The 11,875-nt window shown below is 33.6% G+C and overlaps 1 pseudogene; it reads left to right on the forward strand.

Annotated features, from left to right (window-relative positions):
- The first annotated feature begins 5,054 nt into the window (after positions 1-5,054).
- LOC134378842 (thiopurine S-methyltransferase-like) lies at positions 5,055-5,784 on the forward strand (annotated as a pseudogene).
- Positions 5,785-11,875: the final 6,091 nt, after the last annotated feature.

Below are 11,875 nucleotides of genomic sequence, written 5' to 3' on the forward strand. Positions count from 1 at the left end.
CCACTGATTGTGTGTCTGTTTTAAGCTAATACCATGCTGTTTTGTTTATTATAGCTTTGTAATATACTTTAAAATTTTGCCACCAGCTTTGTTTATTTATTTATTTATTTATTTGCTCAGGATTGCTTTGGCTATGTGTGGTCTTTTGTTATTCCATATAAATGTCTGGATACCTTTTTCCATCTCAGAGAAAAATGTCATTGGAATTTTGATGGGGATTGCATTGAATTTGTAGATCACTTTGGGTATTATGGACATTTTCACAATGTTAATTCTTCCAATCCAAGAGCATGGGATATCTTTCCATCTTGTTGTGTCCTCTTTAATTTCTCTGAACAGTGGTTTGTATTTCTCTTTGTAGAGATTTTTCACAACCTTGATCAGCTTTATTCATATATATATATATACACATATATATATACGTATATATATATGTGTATATATATATATACATGTATATATATATGTGTATATATATATACATGTATATATATATGTGTATATATATATACATGTATATATATATGTGTGTGTGTATATACATGTATATATATATGTGTGTGTGTATATATATATATATATATAGGTGGCTATTGTAAATGGGCTAGCTTTCTTGATGTTTTTTTCTTCATGTTCGCTGTTGGAGTATAGAAATACTACTGTTTTTGTGTGTTGATTTTGTACCCTGGAACTTTGCTGAAATTGCTTATCAACTCTAGGATTTTTTTTATAGAAGCTTTAGGCTGTTCAATATATAGGATCATATCATCTGCAAAATGGGACAGCTTGACTTCATCCTTTAATCTGGATGCCCTTTATTTCCTTATCTTCTCTGATTGCTCTGGCTAGTACTTCCAACACTATGCTGAATAGGAGTGGTGAGAGTGGGCATTCTTGTCTAGCTCCTGTTTTTAAGGGAAAAGCTTTCAGCTTTCCCCCATTCAGGATGATATTGGCAGTGAGCTTATCATATATGGCTTTTATTATGTTGAGATACTTTCTGTCTATGCCTAACTTGTAAAGAGTCTTTATCACGAAAGGATGTTGAATTTTGTCACATTCTTTTCAGCATCAATAGAGATGATCGTGTGGTTTTTGTCTTGCTTTTATTCATGTGGTGTATCACATTTATTGATTTGCATATGGTGAACCAACCTTGCATCCCTGGGATGAATCCCATGTGATCATGGTGTATAATTTTCTGCATGTGTTGCTGTATTCTGTTAGCTAGTATTTTATTGAGGATTTTTGCAGCTATCTTCATCAAGGATATTAGCCTGTAGTTTTCTATTTTTGATGCATCTTTGTCTGGTTTTGGTATCAGGGTGATATTTGCCTCATAGAATGAGTTTGGGAGAATAAACTCTGTTTGAATCTTTTGGAACAGTTTGTAGAGAATTGGTATCAGTTCCTCTTTGAAGATTTGTTAATTCTCTGTTTTCATAAACAGACTCTCTTGTTCTGGAAATTGTAGTACAAACACATTGTTTATAGCATAGCTAGTTTCTACTTTGATAGGAAAATTCTTTTCCTGGTGTTCTGAAAGACTCTAATACTTCTTACTTCATTTCATTTTAACAGTATGCATACAATTTTCTTAATAGAAGGAAACAAATGTTACAGTAACATTATACTAGCCTAAGTTTATCTTTTGGCACCTTTTCCAACACCAAATTATCTAATTATCTGTATCTGACAAGGACAATTTTTTTGTTTAATTGTAACATAGTTCATTGTATATGTCTGTGGTGTAAAGAGGTGAATATCAATACCTGCATGCAGTATGTGATGCTCAAATCAGGGTAATTAGTATATTCGACATTATACAATCTAAGGACAATTTTAATTAGGTTATATTTAAAACACTAAAGCTACTTTAAAAATAAATTATACTTGGTGCTTTATTTTTTTTTATATCGCCTTAACAAAAAAGAAAATTAGAATTCATGCATACTGAGCACTATAAAAATTCCAAATAGAGTACACAAAAAGAAAAAAAGCTAATATATTTCCTATTAGGAGGAAAATTACCATTATATTATGAGCATATAAATTTAGGAAAAAGTGAGTAAGCAGTAATAGTCACAGTAAATGCTTGCTGGGAGTTATAACCATTTTCTAACTCCTCCATACTGCTTGTTTGGGGGTATCCTAAAACAGAGAACAATGTAGCACACAGCTGGTAGGGTATTCACCTATACTCCTGTTGACATGAAACAAGAAAGCATCATTTCAAATTTTGTTTTTTAAGCCATAATTGCATATCTCATGCTGACAAATTAAGAAGCAAACAAGCTTATGCACATTCAAATAATAGATGTCAGAGCTCTAAATGTCAAGCATTTCCCTATGAAACATTTGGTTTTCAGTTGCATATTTCAACTGACATAGATTTAGGGTAAAATATAATAGGTAAGCATGACAGGAGGCCAATATACAAATGTTCATATTTACATTGGCAGACCCTTCCACAACCATGATAATTGTTCAAGACGTATTGTCAAAAAGGTTTGTTTTTTAAAAAGGTCTTCAATTATACAATTTACATTATTATAGGCCTTACAGTTTACAATGCAAGAGAATAAATACAGAGCCCAATGTGAATACAGGAAAAAATATTTACAAAACACATATCTTATAAAAAAACTCATATCTAGACTTTACAAAGAGGTATTAGAAATCAATAATAAAAAAACAAAGACAATAAAAATGGGCAAAATATAAGAACATTTAAAAAAGGAAGATACAAGAGTGGCTAATAAGTACATGAAAAGATGTTCAACTTCATTAGTCATCATGGAAATGAAAAGTAAAACCAAAATGGGATAGGATTCCATACCTACTAACATGTCTACAATAAATACAACAGACAATAACAAATGGTAGCAAGCACATCGAGCAATGGGATTACTCGTAAATTGTTAGTGGGAATGTAATACAGTGCAGCCACTGTGGAAAAGAGTCTGGCAATTTCTCTGAAAGTTAAAGAGGAAATTATCATATGATCCTAGCAATTCCCTTCCTGTATATGTACCCAATATAAAGTAAAACATATGCCTATGCAAAGATTTTCACTCAAATTAGGTTACGTGTAAGGTTCATAACAGCATTATTCATAATAGCTAAAAATTGGAAATGACTTAGAGGTCCATCAACTGGTTAATGGATAGGCACAATATAGAATATCCATACAATGGAATACTATTCAGTAATAACAAAGGAATGGACTACTGATCATGCTACATCCTGGATAAACCTCAACCACATAATGCTAAAGGAAAGAAGCTAGTCATGAGTCACGTATTATACGATTCCATTTATGTGAAATTTCCAAAAAAGGCAAACTTATAGAGACAGAAAGCAAATTAGAGATTGCCTGGGGCTGGTGCTGGGTGAAACTATAAATGGGCATGAAGAGTATTATGAGGAGAGGGGTTGAAAATGTTCTAAAACTAGTTTATGGTGCTGGTCACATCAGTTGGTAAAGTTATTAAAGGTCATTGAATTGTACACTTGAAAGGGATGAATCTTCTCATGTAAAATATACCTCAGTATAGCTGTTAAAAACATTAAGCTTTTATCTATCTATCTACCCCCTCCATCTATTATCTACCTAAGTACCTATACTTACCGAGCTATCTAAGATTTAGAATTAAAATGTGAGTTGGATATCACGGGGACATGTATTAAAAAGTTTATGAATAGACATATCTGGATGTTTGTCCTAACAGCAAATAAGTCTGGTTTGGTTGGCCTTGGCTCATTTGACGATAGAGACTGTCATTTAAGATTTGGTTACATGAAAGATATTTTCATAAATGGAGGGCAAATCTTCAGTTTCAATGCTTTGATGAAAACACAAGATGTTAATGCAAAATACAAATGTTTTCTGACACTGTCTGTGTAAAAAAGAGGCCTCCAAATGAAAGAATAATAGAAAAAATTAATATTTTAATAAGTCTTTATAAAGTTTTTTAATATCATTTTTAAAAATGGAGAAAGTGATATACTCTCATGAATTTGTAATGAATCTTTTTTACTACTTAGGTGTTCCTAAATATATGCTTGCAACGAAATGAACAGAAAGCTATTCAAACTTAGGAAAGTCAGAGACAATCCAAAACAAGATGTAAAGTCAGAGATAGAGGTGGAAGTCTTCCAGGTGTGACAGTTAAAATATAACCACAGATGAGCTCTCTAAGCCTGTGTTATTGAGAGAAACAGAAGACAATGACTGGATGCGGGCAAATACATTCGTAAAGGAGGGGTCATAAGAGAGAGATCAGAGAATAAATTAACAGATTCGCATCTGAAAAATGGGAATCTTATATATAGACATATATTTAAATTAGTTAAGACTAAATAATGCCTATGTTTTAGTGTCATGTTATCATTTAGAAAGAAGTGGCATCTTAATTTATGATGGAATTTCATAATCTATATTTTTGTTGTGGAAAGATCATAATTATTATGAAATACATAATTTAAGTACTGCTAAATAATTATGTGAAACATTAAGCACAAATAGAAACACCTCTGAGCTCTGTAACTTTAGGCAATTTCTTCATTTCTGTAAACCCAATTTCATAGTGTCAATTATCAGCATTAAGTGAAATAAAGAATGTGAGGCATTCACTATTATATCTGGTATATGATATGATTTTCATAAATCTTGGGTGTCTAGTAGTAGTTAGTATTGCTATTATTGAATTCTTGTGGGTATAGAGACAAATAACACTGATTTCATATGCAACTGAAAACTGTTTATTAACATTTTCACTCGTGTTTTAAAATCTAACCTTGACTTAAATGGAACCAAATTTAGGTGAATTTTGAGGTCTGAATCAAACATTTACAGTTGCTCAGTGAGAACAGCCAGAGAGTTCATGTGTCATAGCTGTATCATGATGGGCCTGATTTTCACTTTGATTACATCAAACTTCGCTTGCCAGGTTAGCCTCTTATGAAGAAAAAAAAAGGAGCAGTGGCAGGCACCCTGCTGCAGGCGAGGCATTGGAGACATCTGCTTGTGAAACAGAGGGGTCCATGAAAGTATGAATGATACAAGAACTCTGGTTGATATTAAAGAGTACCCCGACACTGAGGTACAGAAGAACCAAGCACCAACTCTGGAAGAATGGCAAGACAAGTGGGTAAACCGCGAAATTGCATTTCATCAAGAACAAGGATATCAGCTATTAAAGAAGCACTTGGATACTTTTCTTAAAGGTGAGAATGCACTGAGTGCACTTTTTCCTCTTTGCAGAAAAGCAGTAGACTTGAAATGATTTGCAAATCGAGGACACACTGTAGTTGGTGTGGAAATCAGTGAACCTGGGATACGGGAATTTTTCTTCTGAGTAACAGAAGAACCAATCAATCACTTTGAAATTCCTGGTTCCAAAGTATTTAAGAGTTATTTGGGGTATATTTCACTGTACTGTTGTAGCATTTTTGATCTTCCCAGAACAAATATTGGCAAATTTGACAGGACTTTGGACAGAGAAGCTTTAGTTGCTATAAACCCAGATGATCACAAATGCTATGCAGATATATTGTTGTCCATGCTGAGAAAAGGGTTTCACTACCTCGTGTCCGTTCTTTCTTATGATCCAACTAAACATGCAGGCCCACCATTTTATATTCCAGATGCTGAAATTAAAAGGTTTCAGTGCAATATGCAATATTCATTGTCTGGAGAAGGTTGATGATTCTGAAAAACGACATAAATGTTGGAGAATTGACTACCTTTTTGAAATGTTATATCTACTCACAGAAAAGTAAATGAGATATAAATAAAATCAAGTAACATCAGCATGTTTTGAGCAATTGACAATTATGCTAAAGCCTGGCAATATAATGGATTAATTTTTTTAATTGTTCATAAATCATATCATAGATCTTTGCTCAAACTGCATCTAACTCCTTAGGAGAATATACATATACTAAAATGTTAAAGTAGTTCCTTTGGAGAGGAGAGTATGATTGAGGGTGAAAGATTATACCTGTGTGTTTCACTTACAGATTTCAGGAATTTTTTATAATCAGCTTGTATTACTTGCATAATCAAAAATAAAAGAAAAATGCAATGAATATAACCTAAAGAAATATAATAGACATATAAAAACTGACATTCCTTATGGAATTTAAAACCATTGAAGAAATTTAATACTTTAATAGGGTTCAGAGTGGTCCAAAAAATTACATAAAATATTTGCTTTCACTATAAATCCTCATCTTTTACTCAAATCCTAACACCCCTTTTTACATGTTTTCTTCATATGTAATTTTATATGTAACAGAATCAAAAAACAAATAGAAATTTTTAATTAAATAAACCAACCTATATGTAACAAAATATTTTTCCCAAACTGCAAGAATAAGTTAAAAAGAAAAAACATTAAAAAAAGAAAAAAGAAAAAAACAAGATGAAATAATATCTTCTTATAGGATTGTTTTTGAGAATAATATTAAAGATAATGCATAGGGAGCAACTAGAATAGTGAAAGGAACATAATACAAGCTCAATAAACAGTTGCTCCTTTCACAGTTCTGGAGTAGATGCTGTCACCATATATACTACCCTTTCTTCACTGTTTGACCTTCAAGTTCACCTTCTTCCACCACAAGCCATCTCCACACTTTCAGAGACCTTCAGTTCTTACTTTCCAAACACACTGGTATTAGCAGAGAGGACTCTTAAAGTCCCTTGCTTGTCTTTCAAATAATAACCCTTTCAGAAGCCTATGCCACTGATGTTATCAAAATGCTAAATTAGAGGACTTCTTTTAAAAAGACATGGACCTCAGGTGACCAGTTAAATGTGGCAATAAGAAAAGATACAAGGAAGTTAAAAACACAAAATGTATTTTTTTTTTTTCAGGTAAAGAAAAAAGGTGTTTCTTGGACATGTGATAGAGTTTTCACTCCTATATTTTATTCTATGATTGACATTGAACAGGGAATAACAGTCATTGATTCATTGGTCAACAAGAGTTTCTCATGCAATTCCTGTGCTTCCTCATCCTCCCTATGCCTCTACAGGACAGTGATCTGTCTTTTTCCAAAGAACATGTCTTTCCTTGTGTGTCCAAAGAGCGAAAATGATCCTCAGCCGATTTATATGAATCGTATTATGTACATTGATCATTCACATCTGCATATACACTTGTATGCTTCCCCCTCCACACATACATACATACATTGACAACCATGAATTATAGGAAATGCCCAGTGATTTAAGAGTAATGCAGGTATAGTGTATATTTGTATTTCATGACTCACTTCTAAGTTAACAACCCAGAGGCATATTTATCATTCTATACCATTCTGAAGTTTGTAGCAACCAGGAGAGAACAGTGACATTTATTCACTGTCAGTATTTTCAGTTTATAACTAGCACAGTGTCCAAATTCTGGTTTCACTACTTATTTTTGTGAACCTGAACAAAGTAAATTTATTTGCACACAGAGTTGTGACACTGAAAGACAATAGTATATAAGGGTTTTTGGCTTGGGTGTGTAGTATTTTAAGTAAACTTGAACCCATTTTTCTGTATTTAACATGGTTTCTAGCAGGCACATGTATTAGCTCTTAGAAATCTTACAAGTAAAATAAAGGAGCATTTCAATATTAAAATGTATGCAAAGTACACAGTGACTGTGAGAGAATAGTCATAAAGAAATTAATTAGTCCCATCGTAATGATAATGCTTCAAATACATCTACATGATTGACTCTTACCTAATATCATAAAAACTTACAGTTTTTTTTTTTTTTTTTTGCATTATCAATCATCCAACAAATATGTTTACCCAATAAAAAAATGCAGGCGAAATGAATGCTTAGTATATTTTTAGAAAAAAACAGTCGATATATATATAACTGAACAGACTGGATTTGGGACACATAATAGCTAATATAAACTGAAATCTATTGAAAGCTTACTACATGTAACACATGTGCCAAAGTTATCACATTTAATCCTGCCACAAGCTTATCAAAAGGTGCCATCACTATCCCCGTAGTACAGATGGGAAAAAATAAGTAAACAATCAAACAAATAAGCAAACAAAAAAACCCTGAAGAACATAAAGTTTAAGTAAGTTACTTAAGGTGACCAGGCTAACAGAAGGAGAGAGAATCATTCAGCCACTCCAAAAGTATACTGGAAGAATTTGCACAGAGGACAGGTAGATCTAGAATCACTCACAACCATTGTACGGATATCACAGAAGCGGCTACCAATTGTAAAATCTCAAATAAAAGGTCTTGAATATATATTTTTTAGGAGTTAGTTCCTAGCAGCTGAGGTTACTAGCAATTAAATCTGAAACAGTCATTTTAATTTTACAGTGTCTTAACAATAGGAAAATCCAGTGAAACTTGGAGACTATTTTTTGCTAAAGATGGTGATGTCTTCTCTGCCTGCATGTCTCCTCACACCATCCCTATTTCCTGATTAAAAATTTAATAAAAATATAGAAACAAATCTAACAGTTCAAAATCCCTTGAACTAGGAATGTTTTCTGTGGATACCAGCATATATAAATGAGGCAAATCCTGGCCAGCAGACATGATGAAAACTGTGAGTGATTTCTGTCCTCCACGGCTGTACCTAAGTCAGGTTCATGTTTGATTTACCATGCAGGAGAGCTGCTTCTTGGGGTGATCGGAGCTGCTTGAAGATCCTCTCTAATTAGTTACCTTCCTATCTGTGACTACTCCAGATTTTATTTCTCACTAAGCTGCATCAAACAGAAAAATGCACATTGCATACTGAAAGGTAAACTAAATAATTAGGAAGGACTATAGAATGGAAGGGCATTAAGGGCTGTGTACTTTCAGGGTTTCTGCACACCTTCTGACATCAGAAATGGCACAGCTTGCATCAGATTTTCCAGGGTTGTATTCACCTCAGCATAATGAGAGAACTGGGCAGCGAAAATAGAAGCCTTGTTCACTCGGTGCACATCAGTAGGTTTCAGCATAAGATCTGAGAAAAGGACTCAAAAGGAGGCAGGTGAAGTGTGAGGGAAGGAGGAAGGGCACAGCGGCGCTGCTACTGGGAAGCATAAGGCCTGGTTTGACCTCTTCTCATTAAAAGATGAGGAAAGAGAGAAAAAATAGCATGGGGTCCGCGAAATAATTCTGAAAAACAAAATAGGGAGATAATGTATTGAGGACACAGAAGAACATATTTTTGTTAACGATTTAGCCATGAAAACATAATACTTTAGAAAGCATATATTTTTTCAATAAACATGAAAGCAGGGCATGGAATGCAGATTGATCTTGGCTAGCCACCCACAACCTCTCTTGAAAATTCCCAGGAAAACATAGTAAATAACAAAATATAACATCAAAAGCTATCACTGGCAAGCTATAGTTAGATGTACTGATAATGAAATCTGTAAAGCATTAACAACAATTATAAGGAAAGTGCAGTTAAATGAACAGAATAAAATGTTACTTAAGTTTCAGTATAGGGTTTATTCCAGCATTGCAAAACAAACAACCTGCACAAGACCAAAAGTTGGTGCTTGCTCAGAAGACGAAAAAGAGGATATAGAGGAAACATAATAATTGGGAAATAAAACAGTGAGGGAAAAGAGCCATGAGAGGTTATTGTGTAAAATGGTATTACTTTTTAATATTTAAATCATTCATCAGTCCCTCCACCCCATTCTCCAACTGTACTTTCCAAAACACAAGGAGGTCTGAATCAATGAAGAACTAATCCTTTTGTAGTAATTAAAAAAGCAGTTTAGCAAACAGGAAAACAATAGTTGTAAAAATAAGAAAGTACTAATTTTCAGAAAAGAAAAAAATTTAAATATGCTTTCTAAGAGCTTTTCATCATGCTAAGATATTAATAAAATTTCCATTTTCTAGACTGTAAGAGCATTTGAAATCAATATGAAAAAATGGAGGGAATAAAACATAGTAATTTTTACACTATATACTTATTTTTTTTAAATTAGGCAATACATTAGTCAGAAAATTCACTTATGAAATGCCATCTTAGAATATTCACTTATTGGCAAGTTTACATACAAGGTAAATGACAGTTCATTTCCAGTTTGCTTTAATGAACTATTCCTCTCAAATCCAAAAGAGATGACGGGACTTTGTCAGAGACTACTATCTAAAGAGTTAAAAGTAGGGCTCAGTTCAACTGGTAAAAGGCCACAAAAAAATGTTTATATTGTGTAGTGATAAAAAACAAAAAAAAAAGAATCGTTTCAATTAGTGGTTTACGACTGTTGGATTAGCAGACTTTCCTTCATTATGCACAAGCCAATGATTGTTTTAAAACCCCTTAAAATTTTGGTCAACTTCCATGTAGCTAAATACCAATGGTAGCCAAGCTGTCTGGACGGGGAACTACTTCAGGACAAGGGACTGCTGAGAATCACTTGTGAATACGCAATGGTCATCTAACCCCACTTGTACCCATATTCTTGTAATCTTGCCAAGGATGCCCTTTATATCCTTGTTATCCCGGGTGTGAGAGCACATCTAATCATCTAACCTCTCCTTTACATAAAAACGAAACCTTTCAACATTATTGACTGGTTACTATGAGGTTGTCCCAGACAGCTCTTTTTCGTAATAACCTAGGCACCAGCCACTCAAAACTGTTTGTTGAGACATAAACTGTCTCTTTATGTCCAGCTCTCTCTGCCTCCCAGGCTTCACGTGTGTTTTCATAGTGAAACAGTCTTAATTGACATTTCTTTTTCTGGCTAAGCTCTATTTATTCCGTAGGTCTCACCTTAAATGTTACTCCTCCTAGGGAATCTTTCATGAACTGCAAAGTCTGAGTTTGGTACCTCTTCTGTGTGTTTCTGTATCGTTTCTCCATAACTTCACTTATCAAGCACACTGTATAGTACAGTACAGTTTTGTCTCTCACTAGATTTTAAGTGTGCCTCATGCATCATTATGGGGGTCTGTAACTTTCAGAGGACTAGCATATAGTAAGCACAAATGTCATAAAAGAAAAGAAAAGGAAACAAATAGAAAGGAAAAGAAAATGAAGGAGAAAGGGGAGCAAAGAGAAAAAAAAATGTGGCTAAAATCTTAGGTGATTTTTGTTTCAACAACAGTGAACAGCCCTATAATTGTATTGAGAGTTAAAGAAAATCTGCCATTTTTTTCAAAGCATCAAAACCAATTGAACTCTATTTTATCTCCTCCATGAGGTTGTTCTAAATCACAGAGGCAGTAAAAATTTTGTTCACAAATCAGAACTTCCCATCTGTGAGTTAGCTACTAAAATAGGAAATATTATAATTACTTCATTTGGACTTCAATGTATAATTATCCACCCATATTTCTGTGTCCTTTGAATTAAAGCTGGTTATCCAAATTGCCACTAATTTGTTTATTCAACAAATATTTCACTTGTCCTTATTATATGTTAGAAATCATGTACTTTCTTTAGAAAATAGTACCATGTTTATTTCTCAAACCAGTCATATGAGGCAGATGCTGTTATTATCATCATTTTAACAGATGAGTAAATTATGACACAATTATATAGCTTGTCACTCCAGATAGCCTGACACCACAGCCAGCTTGCAATCTCTAACACTATTCTAATGCTGAATTGATCATATAAACCTTGCTATTAAATTATCTGAAGAATTGGTGTTAAAAAATATCTGTCCTCCCAAGAAAAATACCAAAATTAAGTCCAATTTCTGTAAATGTTTTTTTAAAGCAAATAAGACAATAAGAAATAAGCCTCTGTTTTTGATTCATCGGCCTTGAGGGAACTGAAACAATGAGAATCACTTACTGTAACGTGAACAGGTAGTCAGGGACAAGGAGCACCAGGAGAGAGCCAGCTCCCAGTGTGTGGGCTGGGC

The sequence above is a fragment of the Cynocephalus volans genome, chromosome 5 (genome assembly GCF_027409185.1).
Source record: "Cynocephalus volans isolate mCynVol1 chromosome 5, mCynVol1.pri, whole genome shotgun sequence".
In the NCBI taxonomy this organism is placed as follows: Eukaryota; Metazoa; Chordata; class Mammalia; order Dermoptera; family Cynocephalidae; genus Cynocephalus; species Cynocephalus volans.